General features: G+C 34.2%; 1 long non-coding RNA gene across 1 annotated transcript in view; it reads right to left on the reverse strand.

The window, feature by feature from the left end:
- Positions 1-3,837: 3,837 nt before the first annotated feature.
- Positions 3,838-20,759, reverse strand: part of LOC147835199 (uncharacterized) — a 47,566-nt gene continuing 30,644 nt past the window's right edge. The window contains exon 3 of the long non-coding RNA XR_015499126.1: positions 3,838-4,202. This is a non-coding gene — a long non-coding RNA (uncharacterized LOC147835199). The remainder of the gene's footprint in view (positions 4,203-20,759) is intronic.

Below are 20,759 nucleotides of genomic sequence, written 5' to 3' on the forward strand. Positions count from 1 at the left end.
ATGTGGTAAAATCTGAAAACGTGGTAAAAATCAGACGAGGGCTTTTCTTTTTCTGGATTGCTTTTTCAAATTGTTGGTTTGAGTTTAGGGAAAGGGGTGGGCAAGTCAAGCTGTGCTTTTTAAAACACTATCGGTTGGGTGTAGGGAAGTGGGTGGGCGGGTCAATTGGTGCTTTTGAAAACACTATCGGTTGGCTGTAGGGAAGTGTGTGTGTGTGGGTGGGGGGGAGGGGGGGGTCAATCGGTGCTTTTAAAACATTATCGGTTGGGATTAGGGAAGTGGGTGGGTGGGTCAAACGGTGCTTTTAAAAACACCATAGGTTGGGTGTAGGGAAGTGGGTGGGCGGGTCAATCTGTGCTTTTGAAAACACTTTCAATTGGGTTTAGGGAAGTGGGTGTGCGGGTCAGTCGGGGCTTTTGAAAACACAGTCGGTTGGGTTTAGGGAAGAGGCTCAAAAACACTTTGAAATAAATATAAAAACGGTGGGATTCCCCTGCATTCAATTACAGGCGTAGTTGCCCCTCCAATGCAATCCTCAAAACAGACAGTTTTTGTAGCGGTATGCAGTTTTTGTAGCGGTATGTGACTGTCAGAGGCGCTCCATATTGATAAATAGATGCTGTTTTTCACACGGATTCGGTACACGCAAATAAAAGCGTGTTTGAACAGGTAGACACAACAACAATAATAATAATAATAATAATAAATAAATAATAATAATAATATTAATAACAACGACAACATTTAAACATGTCGATCTTGGTAGGTTTTCTTTTAAACACAACACATTTTGTTGGAGGGTATCCCTTATTTTCACATACCAATGTTAACAGGTATGGGGATGATGGGCTTGCCTCTAGCCAATAATGAAGAAGGCTATCAGTTTTGACCATAACCATTTTGTTTGGCTCTCTTACACTATCAGACCAGCAAAAGCATTCTGCAGCATCACTGTGATCTTCGCCTCGGTCATCTTCACCTTTATTGATTGCCCTCAAGGCTTCATCTAGAAGCCCCATCAAGGATTCGCCCTGGCTTCACCATGATATTGACCTAATCTGGCTCCTCCCATTACTTGTCCTTCACCCTCTCGATATCTTCCATGTCTTCCTCCTAAAACCCCTCCATCCCTCCCTCCCTTTATTCCTCCAGTATTGTAGCATCAATTACAGTGCAGGGACGTGTCTTGCGGGAGGGTCAGTTCAGGTCATAGGTCAGCTCTTGTTAATGTTTGCTTCTGTGCTTAGTTTTTTTTTGTGTCTTGCGTCGATTCACCTTGTTGATTTAACAGTCTGTCATAGTACGTTCTGTGTAATATGGGTCAAGAATCTGTTACAGAAATGATGACAAAGATAATTATTATTACTTGAATGATTTCCTGCTCACTGTGTAATAGGTGCAAAAAACGATCGTTTAATTGTAAGAAATTGTAATTACGACACTCTAAAAAATGTTGAGTTATTTCTTTAACCCAATGGTTGAGTTAAACATATTTAGTGCATTGTTGGGTTATTTTTAACCTTTATTAGGTCACTTAATAATAACTCAACCAGTTGGGTTAAATATTTGATGCATTGTTGGGTTATTTTTAACCTTTATTAGGTTATTTAATAATAACTCAACCAGTTGGGTTAAATATTTGATGCTTTGTTGGGTTATTTTTAACCTTTATTAGGTTATTTAATAATAACTCAACCAGTTGGGTTAAATATTTGATGCTTTGTTGGGTTATTTTTAACCTTTATTTGGTTGTTTATTTTATATCTCAACCAATTGGATTAAATATTTGGTGCTTTGTTGGGTTATTTTTAACCTTTATTAGGTTATTTAATAATAACTCAAGCAGTTGGGTTAAATATTTGATGCTTTGTTGGGTTTTTTAAACCTTTATTAGGTTATTTAAAAATAACTCAAGCAGTTGGGTTAAATATTTGATGCTTTGTTGGGTTTTTTAAACCTTTATTAGGTTATTTAATAATAACTCAACCAGTTGGGTTAAATATTTGATGCTTTGTTGGGTTATTTGTAACCTTTATTTGGTTGTTTATTTTATAACTCAAGCAGTTGGGTTAAATATTTGATGCTTTGTTGGGTTATTATTAACCTTTAGTTGGTTATTTATTCTGAGACACAGAACAGCTGTATTAATATGCGTTTGTAGTGTTGTTTTTGTGTTTATTTAAGCTGTAACGTAATGTTGTTGTTATTTTTTTATCTCAAATTACCTCTTGTGTCGTGTTTTTCTATTCATTTTATCAGCACTCTTAATTATTGATAACACAAACACGCGCTTCATAGCTGATTAAACGCTTTCTCTACCTCCCGTGTTCATCTCTACAGTTTTTTGGGAGAAAATGATACACACATTTGGGATATTCGGCTTTCATTCCCGTCCTTAGGACCCAGCGGAGACATTCATTTATTTACACAGCCATAATTAAAAAATAATAGTAGTACTTCAGTAGTAATACCAGAATGGGAAAAATAACATTATTCAAAATAACCCAATGCATTGGGTTAAAAAACATATTGAGAAGGTGCTATAATAATCTATAGTTGGGTTATATGTTGAGGGTATTTTTAACCCGACTATTTAACAGAGTAAGGCGACATGATGGCTAGGTGGTGAGCACTGTGGCCTCACAGCAAGAAGTTTGCTGGTTCGAGTCCTGGTTGGGTCAGTTAGCATTTCTTTGTGGAGTTCTCCCTGTGTTGGTGTGGGTTTCCTCTGGGTGCTTCAGTTTCCCCCACAGTCCAAACACATGCGCTATAGGGGAATTGAATAGACTAAATTGGCTGTAGTGTATAAGTGTGTGTGTGAATGTGAGAGTGTATGGGTGTTTTCCAGTACTGGGTTGCAGCTGGAAGGGCATCCGCTGTTTAAAACATATGCTGGAATAGTTGGCGGTTCACTCCGCTGTGGCGACCCTTGATGAATAAAGGGAATAAGCTGAAGGAATGTATGAATGTAATGAATGAATGCAATAACTACAATATAATTTACAGTACTGTGACATTCAAATTCTGCAAATACACTAATATTTTACGGTAACATGAACATTAAGTTTCACTCTGTCAATTTGGTGAAGGTCATATTTAATCTATAAGGCTTCCTGTGCATATGTATGTGCATTGAACAGTTATATATGTTCTTCCAACAAATCCCTGCTGAATGCAGGACAGAAAGAACAACTTTTATTAGCCAATAGCCTCAAATTTATGTACTGCAAATGGCACGTTTGGGGCCCAGGAGAGCTAAGTCTCCTTTATGCAGGAATGGTAGCATTCCAGAAGCCTCAAGAGAAGCACTCAGCTATGTATGTGTGTGTGTGTGTGTGTGTGTGTGTGTGTGTGTGTGTGTGTGTGTGCTTTTTTGGTGGAAACAGATACAGTTGAAGTCAGAATTATTAGCCCCCCTGTATTTTCCCCAATTTATGTTTAACAGAGAGAGAGGATTTTTTTTAAACATATAATAGCCTAATAGTAAAAGTTTTAATACCTCATTTCTAATAACTGATTTATTTTCTGTTCTCCATGATGACAGTAAATAATATTAGACTAGATATTCTTCAAGACACTAGTATTCAGCTTAGTGACATTTAAAGGCTTCACTATGGTAATTAGGGTAAAGTTAGGGTAATTAGGCAAGTCATTGTAAAACAGTGGTTTGTTCTGGAGACAATCCAACACTAATATTGCTGAAGGGGCTAATAATATTGACTGGCTTTAAAACCATTAAAAATTGCTTTCATTCTAGCTGAAATAAAACCAATAGGACTTTCTGCAGAAGAACAAATATTAGAAGAATACTGTGAAAAAATCCTTCCTCTTTTATTTGTGAAATATTGGCAACAGAAAAAGAGAGCGAATCATTACCACTTCAACTGTAGTTTGTGCAATGCATACATGTCCTGACGGACATGTTCAACACCGTGAGCCTAAAAAGAAGCACATGAACATGGATATCGAGGATGTCTGGGTCACTTCCTGTTTGTGTAGCTTCTTTCCACAGGGCTGTTTGGCAGCTCTCCACAACGGAAGTGCATTTGGGATCGAAACCCCACCTTGAGCTCCAACATTTAATGGCCAGAGATTCCAGATAATATTGATCCTTTTTGTGGAGGAAACCTTTGAACGAATGACCCAATAATTGTAAACCCAATGCAATTAATTTGATCACCATCAAAGGTAGCCGAGAGCACCTGCCAATATAAAAATATAGCAAATACCAGTCACCACAGTCTTGTTTTAATCTTTTAGATTCGTTATTATATATATATATATATATATATATATATATATATATATATATATATATATATATATATATATATATATATATTTATATATATATATATATATATATATATATATATATTTATTTATTTATATATATATATATATAGATATAGATACACACACACACACACACGCACACACACAGACACACACACACACACACACACACACACACACACACACACACACACACACACACACATACAATGCTCAGCATAAATGAGTTCACCCCATTTTGAAAATGAATATTTTTCTCCATTTCTCATTGAACATAGGTGATGTACTTAAACGGATTCATTAAACAGTCATATTAAATAAAATAATATTTTAGTCACCAAAAATCTTTAGAAAATGAAAGATAATACAATTAAATTCAAGCAAAAAAAAAAAATAAATAATGGCTTAATGCAAAAAAAAAAAAAAAATTCAAACTACAAAATGTCGACTCAATTTTTCCATTTTTTTGCTTGTCTTGATTTTTGCGCTTTGTTTAATTTGTATTTAATGTATTTGGTTTCAGTACTTCATATTCTATACTGGACATTAATTCTGTTAAGCGACAAGACTTTTGTCTTATAAAAGTCAGACCTTACTGTCCTGATTAAATCATTAAAAGCAAAGCATGATCATATTTCATTTAGGTAAAATAAGCCTAATCTTGAGGTCTTTGCTAGAAGGTAACTTGCTGTGGAGCTTGAGTTGACTCAGCTTAAATCGAGTCAAGTGCAGTATGGGTTGAAAGTTGAGTCAACTCAAAAAAGCTCTGTAGCAAGTTCAACTTACAAAGTCAAATAATCCTGTAAAAATATCGTGGTTTTGCTTTTAAAGTAAAGTCAACTAATCGCTTTAAAAGCAACAGGTTTACTCACTTTATTAAGTAAAGTCAACTAATCGCTTTAAAAGCAACAGGTTTACTCACTTTATTAAGTAAAGTCAACTAATCGCTTTAACAGCAACAGGTTTACTCACTTTATTAAGTAAAGTCAACTAATCGCTTTAAAAGCAACAGGTTTACTCACTTTATTAAGTAAAGTCAACTAATCGCTTTAAAAGCAACAGGTTTACTCACTTTATTAAGTAAAGTCAACTAATCGCTTTAAAAGCAACAGGTTTACTCACTTTATTAAGTAAAGTCAACTAATCGCTTTAACAGCAACAGGTTTACTCACTTTATTAAGTAAAGTCAACTAATCGCTTTAAAAGCAACAGGTTTACTCACTTTATTAAAGTAAAGTCAACTAATCGCTTTAAAAGCAACAGGTTTACTCACTTTATTAAGTAAAGTCAACTAATCGCTTTAAAAGCAACAGGTTTACTCACTTTATTAAGTAAAGTCAACTAATTGCTTTAAATATTAAAATAAACTCGTTGATTTTCCTTGACTTAACTTTTAAAGTAATATGTTTACTCACTCACTTTTAACAGTAAAGTCAACTAATCACTTTATAGCGCACATTAAGAAAGAAATAAAGCAAGTATTGTATGTAACTGGAAAATGAGACTAAGTATACACATTAATTTGAATAACAACTTTTATAAAAATGTACTTTAATGTAGCAATGTAATATGCCGCAAAGTAATATACTGTATGTTTAATTTAAGGGGTTTCATTTGAAGTTGCATGCATGAGTTCCAGCGCAGTTGCAGACAACAAGGCAGTTGGGTAAGGTCTGGAAGACATGGGGAAGATTCATGTGTTTGTCTGCAGATTGCAACAGCTGTGTTTTTGGGGTCAGTCAGGTAATGATGCTAAAACTTTAGAAACTCATCACACAGGTGCACCTGTAATGTACTCTACAGCCCAGAGCTGTCGGAGACATGAGCTATGAGCCGTAAATATACAGTACAGTAATATACCGCCTCTGTCTCAAACGTCCATCTTCAGCCAGCACACCCATTCTTCATTATTCAATATTATTTTAGCATCAGATTCGGCGCAGGACATCCATAATCATCACAGTTTGAGCCATCAGTTTATTATGCAATCCATAGTGACATTTTCATACTGACATGCATCTTCTCGATAGTTTTTTAATGCACTGGTTTTGGGTTTATTTTGCATCCATATACTAACCATACTACCTACACTACCTACACTAACGTCTCTTTTTTCAGACTTACATCCAAAATACCCATTTAAGCATTTATTTAGCATTTTTATTTTACATAAAATTAATAAACAAACTTGAACTACACTGTAAATTTTTTTCCTGCCCAGAATTTTAATCAACTTTTTAAACTTACTAAAGATTTTAAGTCAAGCATTTACTTGAAACCTGATTAAATGATTTAAATAAAGTAACAAATAATTTGTTGTCATGAATTTGTGTTATTTATTTATTTATTTTTTGTTTTTTTTGGTTTTTAAATAAATATATATATATATATATATATATATATATATATATATATATATATATATATATATATATATATATATATATATATATATATAATTTTTTTATTTTATTTTATTTTTTCAGAAATCAATAGCATGATTTACAAACACCAAACTTTACAGTCTATTTTATATCTGTAATCTAAATACAAATGCCAAATATTACTTACACATCTTTTATCTTCATTCAGGTTACAAAACTGAGATTTTATATATTTACTTTTACTTTATAAAAGTTTTTTCATTTCTTCATTTATTAATTTCCTTCAGCTTATTCTCTCTCGCCACAGCGGAATGAACCGCCAACTTCTCCAGCATAACTTTTACACAGCGGATGCCCCTCCAGCTGCAACCCAGTACTAGAAAACACCTATACAAACTTTTTACATACATACACTATGGACTAGTTCATCAATTCCCTTATAGCGCATGTGTTTGAACTGAGGGGGAAAGTGGAGCACCCAGAGGAAACCCACGCCAACAGGGCAGATCATGCGGGGAGAACATGCAGACTCCACACAGAAATGCCAACTGACCCAGCCGGGACTTGAACCAGCGACCTTCTTGCTGTAAGGCCACAGTGCTATCTACTGTTAAATATATATACACACACACACACACACACACACACAGTTAAAGTCAGAATTATTCGCCCCCGACAGTGATAGGGTAGTATTTGTATAACGGTGGTTTGTTCTGTAGAAACTAAATTTCATAACTAAAATAAAACAAATAAGGCTTTCTTCAAAATAAAAAAAAATGTTATCAGACATACTGACCACCCCCCTCACCCCTTTTCAGTAACATCTTATTTAAGAATCTAAAAACAAAACAAATCCACAATCTCCTTGGTTTTTTATTTATGATATGGCAACAACAACAACAACAAAAATCTCTTGCCATTAACAAACTATTTCCTTGTAAATACACAAGATGTGTTAATAAACTTTGTGTATCCACTTGTAGAGTCATCTATTTATGTATGGTCAATGAGGGTCAATGTGTAAACAACATCTAAAAAAATAAATAAATCAAGAAGCATTTTCTAGACAAGAAAATATTGTTTGCTTTAAGAAAAGATTTTCAAAATTAAGTGTTTTTTTTTTAATACAAGCAAAATTAGCTTCACTAAAGGAATTACTTTTGCTGCTCCTTCAAAAAACGTTTTTTTTTTTTTGGTACAAACTCCAATTCTGAAGATTTTTTTGAGGACAACTTAATTGTTTCATGTTCAATGAACTTAAATTTGTAAAAATTATTAAGGTAACTTAATCGATTTGTGTTGACATGAAAAAAAATGTGTGGAACCCCACATTTTCTTTTACAGTGGGGGTAAATAAAAGAATTAAAATTTCAAACATGAAAATAAATTATTTTACTAACCCCCATGGCAGATTATTTGTCTTGTTTTACAGAAAAACTCATTGGATTTTAAGTTTGTTTTTTTTAAAACAAAATATTTGGACTATTAAAGAAAATTTGACCTAGAAACAAAACATAAAAACTCCAAATAAGTAAAGCGTTTACCGTTTAATCAGAATTATTAGCCCCCCTCCTCTATATCTTTCTCCAAATTTCTGTTTAACTGAGAGAAGTTTTTCTTCAACACATTTCTAAACATAACTTATCTCTAATAGCTGATTTATTTGATCTTTACCATGATGACAGTAAATAATATTAGACTAGATATTCTTCAAGACGCTAGTATTCAGCTTAAAGTGACATTTAAATGCTTCACTAGGGTAATCAGGGTAAAGTTAGGGTAATTAGACAAGTCATTGTATAACAGTGGTTTGATCTGGAGACAATCCAAAACTAATATTGCTTAAGTAAGCTAATAATATTGACCTTAAAATGGCTTTAAAACCACTAAAAACTGATTTTATTCTAGCCGAAATAAAACAAATGACTTTCTCCAGAAGAACAAATGATATATAGAAAATACTGTGAGATATCTCTTGCTCATTTGGGAAATATCACATGACGGATATAAATAATTTTAACTTAAACTGTACATGTTTGTGGCTTCGTTTCCTTCCACATTCATATAGATTCCCTGTATTAATGTGGCCTAATAACACAACGCAAACCCAATAAACTCTGATCAATGGCGGCGAGCACAGACACATGAGGACTGTGTCACCACAGGGAAGTCAGCGATTTATCTCTGTAATGCCTCTCGGCGGGGAGCGGATGACTGAAGATTACCAGGCACAGAGGACACAACCGCACTTACTTACAACAACACATTCTTTACTTTTAACAATTTAGAGCAATAATACTATTACAGCACGTCTCTCAGCCTTACGGGGGAATTTCATTTAGTCTAATGAGATGGATGATCTGCTGCAGAGACTGTGAGTGCATGCGTTCGATTCGCAGCAGGAGGAAGTGAGGTCACAGAGCATCTGAATATTTTGTTTTGATTGTTTACAGAACAAACCACTGTTATACAACAACTTGCATGATTAACCATATTAACTAAGGGTGTCCCGATCCTCCAAATCCTTGATTTGATTACAGTTTTGATTCTAAAGGCACGATACGATTAGATTTTCGATTATGAATAATTAATTAATTAATGACCAATTAATTATTTGTAGCCTACAGTTTAAACTACCTGACCTGCATGGTCTTTGTTTTACCCATAAACAAATCATACAGTGAATGAATAAAGGCAAGATACACACATAATTACCCCCAGTCAATCACTTTTTCTGCGGGACTCGTGAATAGGCAGTGATCTGTGTCGTTATAATGGCGTCGATTAAAAAAGACGCACAACCAACAGGATCCAGCCAACAATATCTGAGGTGTTCGCTAAAATGACTAAGTACAAGTGAGTGAAAGATTGAAGCAGTCCTCTGACTGCCTGGACCTGCTGTCTCGAGCGCATGGCTGTGTGTGCGTCTGTGTGTGTGTGGTCACGTGATGTGCATTTTCAGAGGTAGAGAGGAAGGAGGGCTGCTCAGAAATGCTACACGCCACTGTGGATGTCAAATCGTTGTCGTTCTAAAATGCCATTTAAACACAAAGACAGTGTAAACAGGGCCTGAGTGTGTACTTTTCGCCAGCGGATTTGCAACGGGGGCGGGCGGAGGATCGCGATGCCGGTGTTGTCTATCGGACGAACCGTACGTAATACGTACATAGCAGAGCTTGCAAAACTGTGTTTTTTTGTCGACAACATGAACGTTGTCAACATAACTGGAAATCCAAAATGCTTAAACACCGGCGACTTCATTGAAAGAGGAGAGGGTTTAAGCTCTGTCGACGGGTCTCCTGCGTCTCAGTTTAACAAGCACTTCAACAAGCCTGTTATTTTCCCGCTTGGCAAGCCAAGCTGACGTGACATGGGGGCGTGGCAGCATCGACGATTCTATTTTTTGATTCGATAATCGAAATTGAGCATAAATTTCGATCGATTTCGATTAAAAATCTAAATCGTGACACCACTATTATTAACCTAGTGAAGCCTTTAAATGTCACTTTAAGCTGAATACTAGTATGTATGTAAAACTACTTTTTAAGAATGTCAATCAAAGTGTTTCTGCAGACTGTTTTCATCATGTCTGATTATAAAAAATACAATTAATACATGTTTACCATTAGAAGGTGGTTATATTACCATACAACTGTGTTTAACCCTCTTAAAAAAGTGATTATTGCATAATAGGTCCCCTTTAAAATACAAAAACACCTATATAAAACAGTGCGCATTTCATCAGTGCATCAGGCATGTTTCAGTCGCCCATGGGCTCTAAGACAATTAAACTGCAGGGAGAATAAAAAAAGCACAGATCAGCTCTTCAACGGGAGCACTGATTAATGAGCTCTGTATCTATATTAATAGTCATAAACCACACATAATTAAATTCTGTGAATGCTGAGCACTGGACTCATCAAACACAAGTCTCCACAGTTAAATCACAGGAGCATTACTTCACACGTCTGACGCTGTGTTTTCATCTCTTTTGAGAGTCTCGTGGGTATAAGTGGCTTCATTATTGGATTTCTGACAATTAGGCAGGAGTCATAGTTATGAAATACCATATATAAATAGAAGTAATCCAGAAACAGCATCCTCTCCTGAAGAGATGTTACGATTATTGCATGGAAATCATTCATTCCTGTGGCTTAGACCCTATATTTATCAGGGGTCGCCACAGTGGAATGAACCGCCAACTTTTCCAGCATAAGTTTTACACAGCGGATGCCCTTCAAACTGCAACCAAGTACTGGGAAACACCCATACACACTCATTCATACACTACAGCCAATTTAGTCTATTCAATTCCCCTACAGCACATGTGTTTGGACTGTGGGGGAAACCGAAGCAACCGGAGGAAACCCACACCAACATGGGGAGAACATGCAAACTCCACACAGAAATGCCAACTGACCCAACCGGGACTCGAACCTGAGACCATCTTTCTGTGAAGCCACAGTGCTAACCACCTAGCCACCATGTCGCCTTGTACTCTGTTAAAATAGTTGGGTTAAAAATACCCCCAACATATAACCCAACTATAGATTACTATAGCACCTTCCCAACTACGTTTTTTTACCCCAATGCATTGGGTTATTTTGATCAAATGTTATTTTTTCCATTCTGGTATTACTATTGAAGTACTACTATTATTTCAGAATTATGACTGTGTAAATAAATAGAATGCAAGTTTATAACTCATTAGGTTATGTATCCCGCACACAAAATAAAGGTTAGAGACACAAAAAAATTAAGTTATTATAATGTGTGATGTCAGGCGTTGCCAAACTGCATTGTGGATCCGTGGGTGCAGCTTCAGAGGCGTTGCTTGCTGCAGAAGTTGGGACTTGCTCAACTTTTTAAGCGCCGATGGAAGCGTCAGCCAATCAGATTGCTGTATGCAAATACACCAGCACAGGCAGTGGCCTGTTGCTGACTAATTTCATTGGCTGATGCTGCTATGATGATCACGTCAGCCCCAACTTCAGGCACGCCCTCTGTCAAGCGTTGATGCTGAAGCCCTGTGTGAATGGGGCGTAAGACTTGTTTGCAGGAAAAACGGGTCAAAATGACACCCGAAACAGGTTTCTTCAGTCTCTAAACATCTGTTAAGTGTTGTGAAAAGAAACGGCAACATTACAAAGTGGTTAAGGCTTTACTCTTTCAACTTTTAAAAATATATTTTATATGTGTTTATTTTGATAAAAACCCCGATACAAATAATGAGGAATACATTAAAGTGTTTATTGTACGGTTTGCAAAAAAAGTGTCAAAGTGAATTTAGAAACCTTCTTGCGCTTTCCATACTGTCCCAGCTTATTCTGATTTAGTGTTGTAAGTCTAAACCTTAATGCAACCTAAAACTAAACTGCAGGACACACAGTTTGTCTCTCCTAATTTGCAGGAGTATAGTATCAGTACATTGTTGAGTGCGCAGGGGAGACAGGGGAAGTGTGGAAGTAAGCATTATTGTGGCTGTGAATGTCAGTGTGGCATTAGCTGTGTGTGTGTGTGTGTGTGTGTGTGTGTGTGTGTGTGTGTGTGTGTGTGTGTGTGTGTGTGCTGAGCGAGCAGAGAGGGAAACGTATGTTCAGCTGCACAAATCGGCATCTTTTCACTTCACTGAAAAACCCCACCAATCAGAGCCTAGAACTAATCCAATAGGACACGCCCACTTTACAGTGACCCCTCCCCCAGTGAGAGAGTGCTCACCTTGCAGAGCCTCGCATAAAGTACACACACACACACACATCTGCAAGCCATTAACACACTCATAATGAACTGACTCACATGAGGGTCCTGGGACATGATCACACACATAAACACACACAGTATATTGGACAACCATACAGTACCCCTGCGCTGTTTCAGCAGCACACACTTGTTCTGTGTGATGAGTGTGAGTTTTAGATATTTTTATTAGATATCTATCTGTCTATCTATCTATCTATCTATCTATCTATCTATCTATCTATCTATCTATCTATCTATCTATCTGTCTGTCTGTCTGTCTGTCTGTCTGTCTGTCTGTCTGTCTGTCTGTCTGTCTGTCTGTCTATCTATCTATCTATCTATCTATCTATCTATCTGCTCACCCACACTAACCCATCTATTTATCCATCCATCCATCCATCCGTCCATCCTCCCATCCGTCCATCTATCCGTCCGTCCGTCCGTCTATCTATCTATCTATCTATCTATCTATCTATCTATCTATCTATCTATCTATCTATCTATCTATCTATCTATCTATCTATCTATCTATCTATCTATCTATCTATCTATCTATCTATCTATCTATCTATCTATCTATCTACTCACCCACACTAACCCATCTATCCATCCATCCATCCATCCATCCATTGACCCATTCGTCCATCCTTCCATCCATCCATCCGTCCATCCATCTGTCCATCCGTTCATTCGTCCATCCACCCGCCCGTCTATCTATCCATCCATCTATCCATCCATCCATCCATCCATCCATCCATCTATCTATCTATCTATCTATCTATCTATCTATCTATCTATCTATCTATCTATCTATCTATCTATCTATCTATCTATCTGCTCACCCACACTAACCCATCTATCCATTCATCCATTGATCCATTCGTCCATCCATTCGTCCATCCATCCGTCCATCCACCCGCCTATCTATCTATCTATCTATCTATCTATCTATCTATCTATCTATCTATCTATCTATCTATCTATCTATCTATCTATCTATCTATCTATCTATCTATCTATCTATCTATCTATCTATCTATTAGTTTTTACAAATTTAAATAAATTTAACCTCAAGCAATTAACCTACTTTAAAACAATTTAACCCTCACCCCAAACAGCAAAAAAAATTTTTTTTAAACAAATTTTAATGAAAATTTAAATTCCATGAATAATAAAACAATACACCATGGCTGAAATGCTTATGGTTGCATGATGCATACAGTACTTTTCAGATTTAAAGGAAATATTTTCCAGTGAAATGCAGTACGTGTTCCTCGCTTTTGATTTCCAGCAATAATTCCCACCAGGGTCAGATGCGCATCACCTGAGCTGAAGCTGCCCACCAGCACTCAATCCTCCTCCTTCTCCTTTTATCTCTTTCTCTCTCTCCGTCTGTTTGCTCAGCGCTGTAAAGTTTGCGGCTCAGTCTGAGTGTCACGCAGATAATGAGCTCCATAAAGCCATCAGACAGCGGGAATTAATGTCCGCGGGACGTGTCCGCCGTTACTCACGCTGCCTCCTCTAAGTAGTGGGAAGAATTATAAGAAATGCTCTTCTCCCACATTGATCAGGGCCGGCGCAGAAATATTAGTGTGTTAAAAACCTGGTAAATGCCTGCAGTAACTCTCTGTGTCTCCGTCTTTGGGGCTTTTGGCCAAGTTCTGCTTGCTTTATGAGGCCTGCCAGGTTAAATTCTCCAGGAATAATGATGTCTGCCACTGAAATCAGCTGCATCGCTTACGTTTCAATTCAAGAAATATGAGTAGTAATGAGATTGAAGTGAAAAGATCCAGTGTGCCTCTGTGTGGTGTTTGGGGAATTTGGAGTACCACTGGATGCAAGAAATATACTGCGCATAATATGATAATCTACACGGCTGTGGCAGAATTTTACTTTGCATATGGGCAAAAATTGGTTACATCAGAATTAGGATGAGCTTTATTTGCCAAGTGTGTGCAATAGTATTTTTATAAGGGGGAACAGTGCTCCACAATAACAATCGTCTAGTTTTGTCACAAGGGTTGCATACTTTTTTGTTCTGTTGATGAACTTCATCGACCATCAACGAACATTCACCGCTGCTGTGCATCTCGATGTTCACATTACGGTTGTTTAATACACATCAGTAATAATAGTTCTACACCTATTTGACTTTCTCCAGAAGAAAAAATATTATCAGACATACTATGAAAATGTCCCTGCTCTGTTAAACATAGTTTGGGCAATGTTTAAAAAAAAGACATAAAAAAATATTTATTTATTTATTTATTTACATCATACATTTGTACATAAGTACATTTATTTACTTATATTTATGTAAAATTTTTCATATTTATTTACATTTATTTATATTTGTTATTTATTTATTTTCATTTATTTATTTATAAATTAAAATTAATCAATTTATTTATGTATGTTTATTTATTTATATTTATTTTTAAAAATGTATTACTTTTGTATGTATGTATGTATGTATTTATTAATTTATATTTATTTATTTTATAAAAAGAAAAAAAATTAGAGGGGACTAATAATTCTGACTTCAACTGTATATATACATATATATATATATATATATATATATATATATATATATATATATATATATATATATATATATATATATATATATATATATATATATATATATATATATATATATATATATATACATATATATATACAGTTGAAGTCAGAATTATTAGACCCTCTGATTTTTGTCTTATAAAATATAAATAAATGTAAATAAATAAGAAAAATTTTACATAAATAAATATAAGTAAATGTAAATAAATAAATATAAATTAATTAATTAATGAATTTAGATATATATGAAAATAAATAAATAAATAAATATAAAAAATGTAAATAAATAAATATGAAAACTTTTATAAACATAAATATAAATAAATGTAAATAAATAAAAATAAATAAATAAATAAATAAAAATAAATTTAAATTCATATAAATAAATAAATAAATGTAAATATATAAATATTTACAAATAAATATAAATTATAATTATTCATTCATTTATTCATTTTCTTCATTCATTTTCAAACTTTTTTCATTTATAATGAGCTGAAGCAACATCATTCTTGAGATTTTTTGGTGACAAATTAAATGTTCGATCCACTTAAATTTTTATAGCTAACTTTTTTACAGTCTAAACGCCAACTAATTCATGTTGTCCCAATGCAAATCCATTAAGTTTAAGTTAAGTAATTAATCGTTTTTACAAATTTAAGTGGATTGAACATAAAACAGATGTTGTACCCCAAAACAACTTAAGAACTGTGTTGTTGTTTGTAATAAGTACAGTCGTTTGAATGTCATTTTTTGAGTGTAGATGTAAATAAACGAGCGTCACGACTGCAGCGTTTTTATTAGCTCAACATTAGCATAAATATGAAGTCCAAATCTGAATCGAAACTCCAAATCTGATTTTGCAGCATGGCTTCAACCAGTCGGTGTCTGCAAGCGGCTTCCCTTTTTTTGACAAATGAACGTGACAGACAGCGGATAATAATTTGACAGGTGACAAATGTGTGCTTGCGATAGCATCTGAAAGCCGGGCTACCTGAAATATGACTTATTCTATTAAAATAATTCACCCAGGATATTGAACGTTATATTAAAGACCTTAACAATTTGATAAGAGCAGCTTCCATAAACTCTTTAAAGGGCCGCAGGAGGGAAATACAGGGTTATTTATTCGCTCTTTTGCTGAATTGTTGTCAGCCGATACAGATTTCATATGCAGTCAGTATTCATTTCTTCACATCTGACAAAATATTTGCAGCTGTAAGAGCGTGTTTTAATAAGAGGAACACTCTGATAATACTCCGAGCTATTTGGTTCAGCTCGGCTAAGAATAACAAATGCAGAACTGCTTTATTCCGACACTAATCGCATGAATTACATCTGATACAACTGGACTGACTCCAGAAAAACCAAACACAGCCGCTAATCTCCTGTGCATGTGTGTGTAGCGGCAGACTGAAGTCATTGACCTCTCGCGTGCATGTGTGTGTGTGTGTGATGTGTTCATGTTTCTCCGCTCTGATGCTGTGGTATGTGGTGTTTCCAGGGTTTAATCAAGGATGTGTATTTGCTGTGGCTCAATGTTTAGAATGATCTAGCCTAATCTTCTACTCTGTGTTTTGGTCTTAATTCACAACGAGACATGTTTTTATCTTGCGGAAACAGCTTTTTAAAGACTGCATCACTTACAAAGAAGTTTAGTTTGTCTTTTAAACAAAAAAAAAAAAGAAAAAAAAAGAAAAAAGAAAGAAAGAAAGTAAAAATCTAATGACAAAAAGTCAATGCAACAAATATTTTTAAGTTGCTTTAACTTATTTCAACTTATAATTTTTTAAGTTATACAAAGTAACATATCAATCAAACTGACGAAAATATTATAAGTTGAGATGAATAGAGAAGTATATTTCATTCAACTAAACAAGTTAACTTTGTCTACTTTTTACGTATTCCCTTATAGTACTACAAACAGCCTTCTTTCAGAGATTTTAGAGACTTTCAAAATCTGAAAATTCTGTCATCATTTACTCTCTCTTCACTCGTCACAAACCTTTCTGAGTTTCTTTCATCTGCTGAATACAAAGAGGATATTTTGACTTCCATAGTATAACCAAGTGAATGGTTATTTTTAGCTTCCTTCAAAAATAATTAAACAAACAAACAAACAAACAAAGAAACAAACAAAATTTAAATAAATAATAAATATAAATAAATGTAAATAAATAAATAAATAAATTATTCTAAATAAATAAAAAAATAAATATACTGTAAATAAATGAATAATAAATATAAATAAATGTAAATAAATACATGTAAATAAATATCAATAATTTAAATAAATAAATATGAATAAAAATAAATATAAATAAATAATACATTTAAATAATAAATATAAATAAATAAATAAATAAAGAAGTATCAATAAATTAACTAATTACTTTATATAAATAAATATAAATACATACATAAACAATAAATATAAATAAAAGTAAATAAATAAATAAATGTAAAAAATGAATATGAATAAATATAAATAAATAAATGGAAATGAATAAATTTAAATAAAAATAAATGAATATAAATAAACATAAATTAATATAAATAAATAAATAAAAATGAATATAAATAAATAAAAAATGAATATAAATAAATTTAAATAAATAAATACATATAAAAAATGAATATAAATAATAAATAAATATGAATAAATGTAAATACATATAAATTAATATTAATAAATATAAATAAATGAATAAATATAAATAAATAAATTAAAATAAATAAATAATAAATATAAACAAATAAATACAAATTAACATAAATAAATAAATATAAATATAAATAAGTAAATATAAATACATAAATGTAAATAAATAAAAGTAAATAAATATAAATAATTAAATATAAATAAATAAATAAATAAATAGATAAAAAAATCGATAATAAATAAATAAATAAAATTTAAGTAAAAAATATCTATAAATATTTACATTGGTTATGAAAAATATTCCAACCTTTTTTCACTCTTTGTTATATTGCAGCAATTTGCTGAAACCATTTAAGTTGATTTTTTTCCTCTTTAATGGACACACAGCTCCCCATATTGACAGAAAAACACAGAATTGTTGACATTTTTTGCAGATTTATAAAAAAGAGAAACTGAAATATCACATGGACCTAAGTATTCAGACCCTCATATTTAACTCACATGCTGTTCATTTCTTCTGATCATCCTTTTCTATAAAATATCTATTTGTATAAAAGCAGCCTAAATGCCCTAATTTAAATAAGGCAAAGTCCTGGCTTACAACAACCACCGCTCCATTATAAACACAACAGATACTGTGATCTGATGTGTTCAATCAACTAAAATATATTCACATTAATTATAGACACAGCCTGACACGTGTCCTGTTTGTGTGTTGTGATTTGAGATTACTCAGAGAATTACTAATACAATGTTGCAATGGTTCTCAAAGGACTCATTACATTACAGTATACGTTTACTGCATTCATCAAACATTCAACCTTGTTATTGTGTGGTAAATCCAAGACACAAGAGACTATTTGCGATTTTAATAAACACAGAAGAGAACACTACAAATACAAGAGCCTTGAACCGAGAAATTATACATTGTAGACACATCTATCTATCTATCTATCTATCTATCTATCTATCTATCTATCTATCTATCTATCTATCTATCTATCTATCTATCTATCTATCTATCTATCTATCTATCTATCTATCTATCTTTAATACAAAGCTATACAATAATATTTGTGTATTTACATTAGATTAGTCAGTACTGAAGCCCAATCTGAAGCCTATCTTACGTCTAACTTACGATAAAAAACCAGTACACCCAAATTTTTCTTATTGAAAAATATTAAAAACACATTTGAAAGAGGGGAAAAATCAAGAGAAGCAAAAAAAAAAAATAATAATAATAATAATAATAATAATTTAGGTCTTTTTTTTGTAGTTTGTCATTTTTTCCCAATATTTTGCTTAAATTTAATTGTATTATCTTTCAATTTCTAAATATGTTTGGTGACTAAAACATTGTTTTAACAAATATATCTGTTTAATAAATCATTTTTGTTTAAATGTACCAAAATACATTGCCTATATTCAGTGAGAAATTTTTAAAATGTGGTGTACTCAATTATGCTGAGCACTGTATATATACAGGTATATCTGGAAAGTATTCATAGCGCTTCACTTTTTCCACGCTTTTACAGCCTTATTCAAAAATGGATTAAATTGATTGATTTCCTCAACATTCTACACACAATCCCCCATAATGACAATGAGAAAAGAGATTTTTCGAAATTGTTGCAAATTTATTAAGAATAAAAAGCTGTAAAATCAGATGTACATCAGTACTCCTTTGGCTTGGAGCTCTAAATTGAGCTCAGGTTCATTCTGTTTCCACTAATCATTCTGGAGATGTTTCAGCAGCTTCATTGGAGTTCACCTGTGCTCAATTCAGCTGATTGGACATGATCTGAAAAGGCTACACCTGTCAATATAAGGGCCCAGGGTTAACAGTGCATGACAAAGCACAAACCAAGTATGAAGACAAAGGAATTGTCTGTAGAGCTGCAAACCAGGATTGCCTGGAGGCACAAGGCTGGGGACGGTTACAGAAACATTTCTGCTGCTCTGAAAGTTCCAATGAGCACAGCGGCATCCATCCATGGCCGGCCATCTAAGCTTAGCGATCGGGGGAGAAGTCAGGGAGGTGATCAATAACCCGATGGTCACTCTGTCTGAGCTCCAGCATTCTTCTGTCGAGAGAAGACAACCTTACAGAAGGACAACCATCTGTGCAGCAATCCACCAATCAGGCCTGTATGGAGGAGTGTCCAGACAGAAGACACTTCCCGCCTGGAGTGTGCCAAAAGGCATCTGAAGGACTCTCCGACCATCAGAAACTCATCTCATCTCATCAGACCAGAGAGATTAAATTGAACTGTTTGGAGTGAACGCCAGGCGTTACGTTTGGAGAAAAGCAGGCAGCGCTCATCACCAGGCTAACAGCATCCCTACAGTGAAGCATGGTGGTGTTGGCATCATGCTGTGGGGATGTGTTTCAGCAGCAGGAACTGGAAGACTAGTCAGGATAGAGGGAAAGATGAATGCAGCAATGTACAGAGACATCCCGAATGAAGACCTGCACAAGAGTGCTCTTGACCTCAGACTGGGGCGACGCTTCATCTTCCAGCAGGACAATGACCCAAAGCACACCGCCAACATATCAATGGAGTGGCTTCACAACAACTTGAGTGACCCAGCCAGAGCCCAGACCTAAATCCTATTGAACACCTCTGGAGAGATCTGAAAATGGCTGTACACCGTCGCTTCCCATCCAACCTGATAGAGCTTGAGAGGTCCTGCAAAGATGAACGGGCAAAAATTCCTAAAGACAGGTGTGCAGAGCTTGTGGCATCATATTCAGAAAGACTTGAGGCTGTAATCGCTGCCAAAGGTGCATCAACAGAGTATTGAGCAAAGCCTGTGAATACTGATGTACATGTGATTCTTATTTTTAATAAATTTGCAACAACTTCAACTTCTTTTTTCTTATTGTCATTATGGGGGATTGTGTGTAGAATGTTGAGGAAATAAATGAATTCAATCTATTTTGAAATAAGGCTGCAACATAACAAATGTGGAAGAAGTGAAGCACTTTGAATACTTGCCGGATGCACTTAAAAACCCAACGCTAACCAGCAAGACCGTCGCAAACTGACACACATCACAATTCTCTCAAACACCTTCACAAAACTGCA

The sequence above is a fragment of the Danio rerio genome, chromosome 9, assembly GCF_052040795.2.
Source record: "Danio rerio strain M-AB ecotype USA chromosome 9, GRCz13ab, whole genome shotgun sequence".
Classification (NCBI taxonomy): Eukaryota; Metazoa; Chordata; class Actinopteri; order Cypriniformes; family Danionidae; genus Danio; species Danio rerio.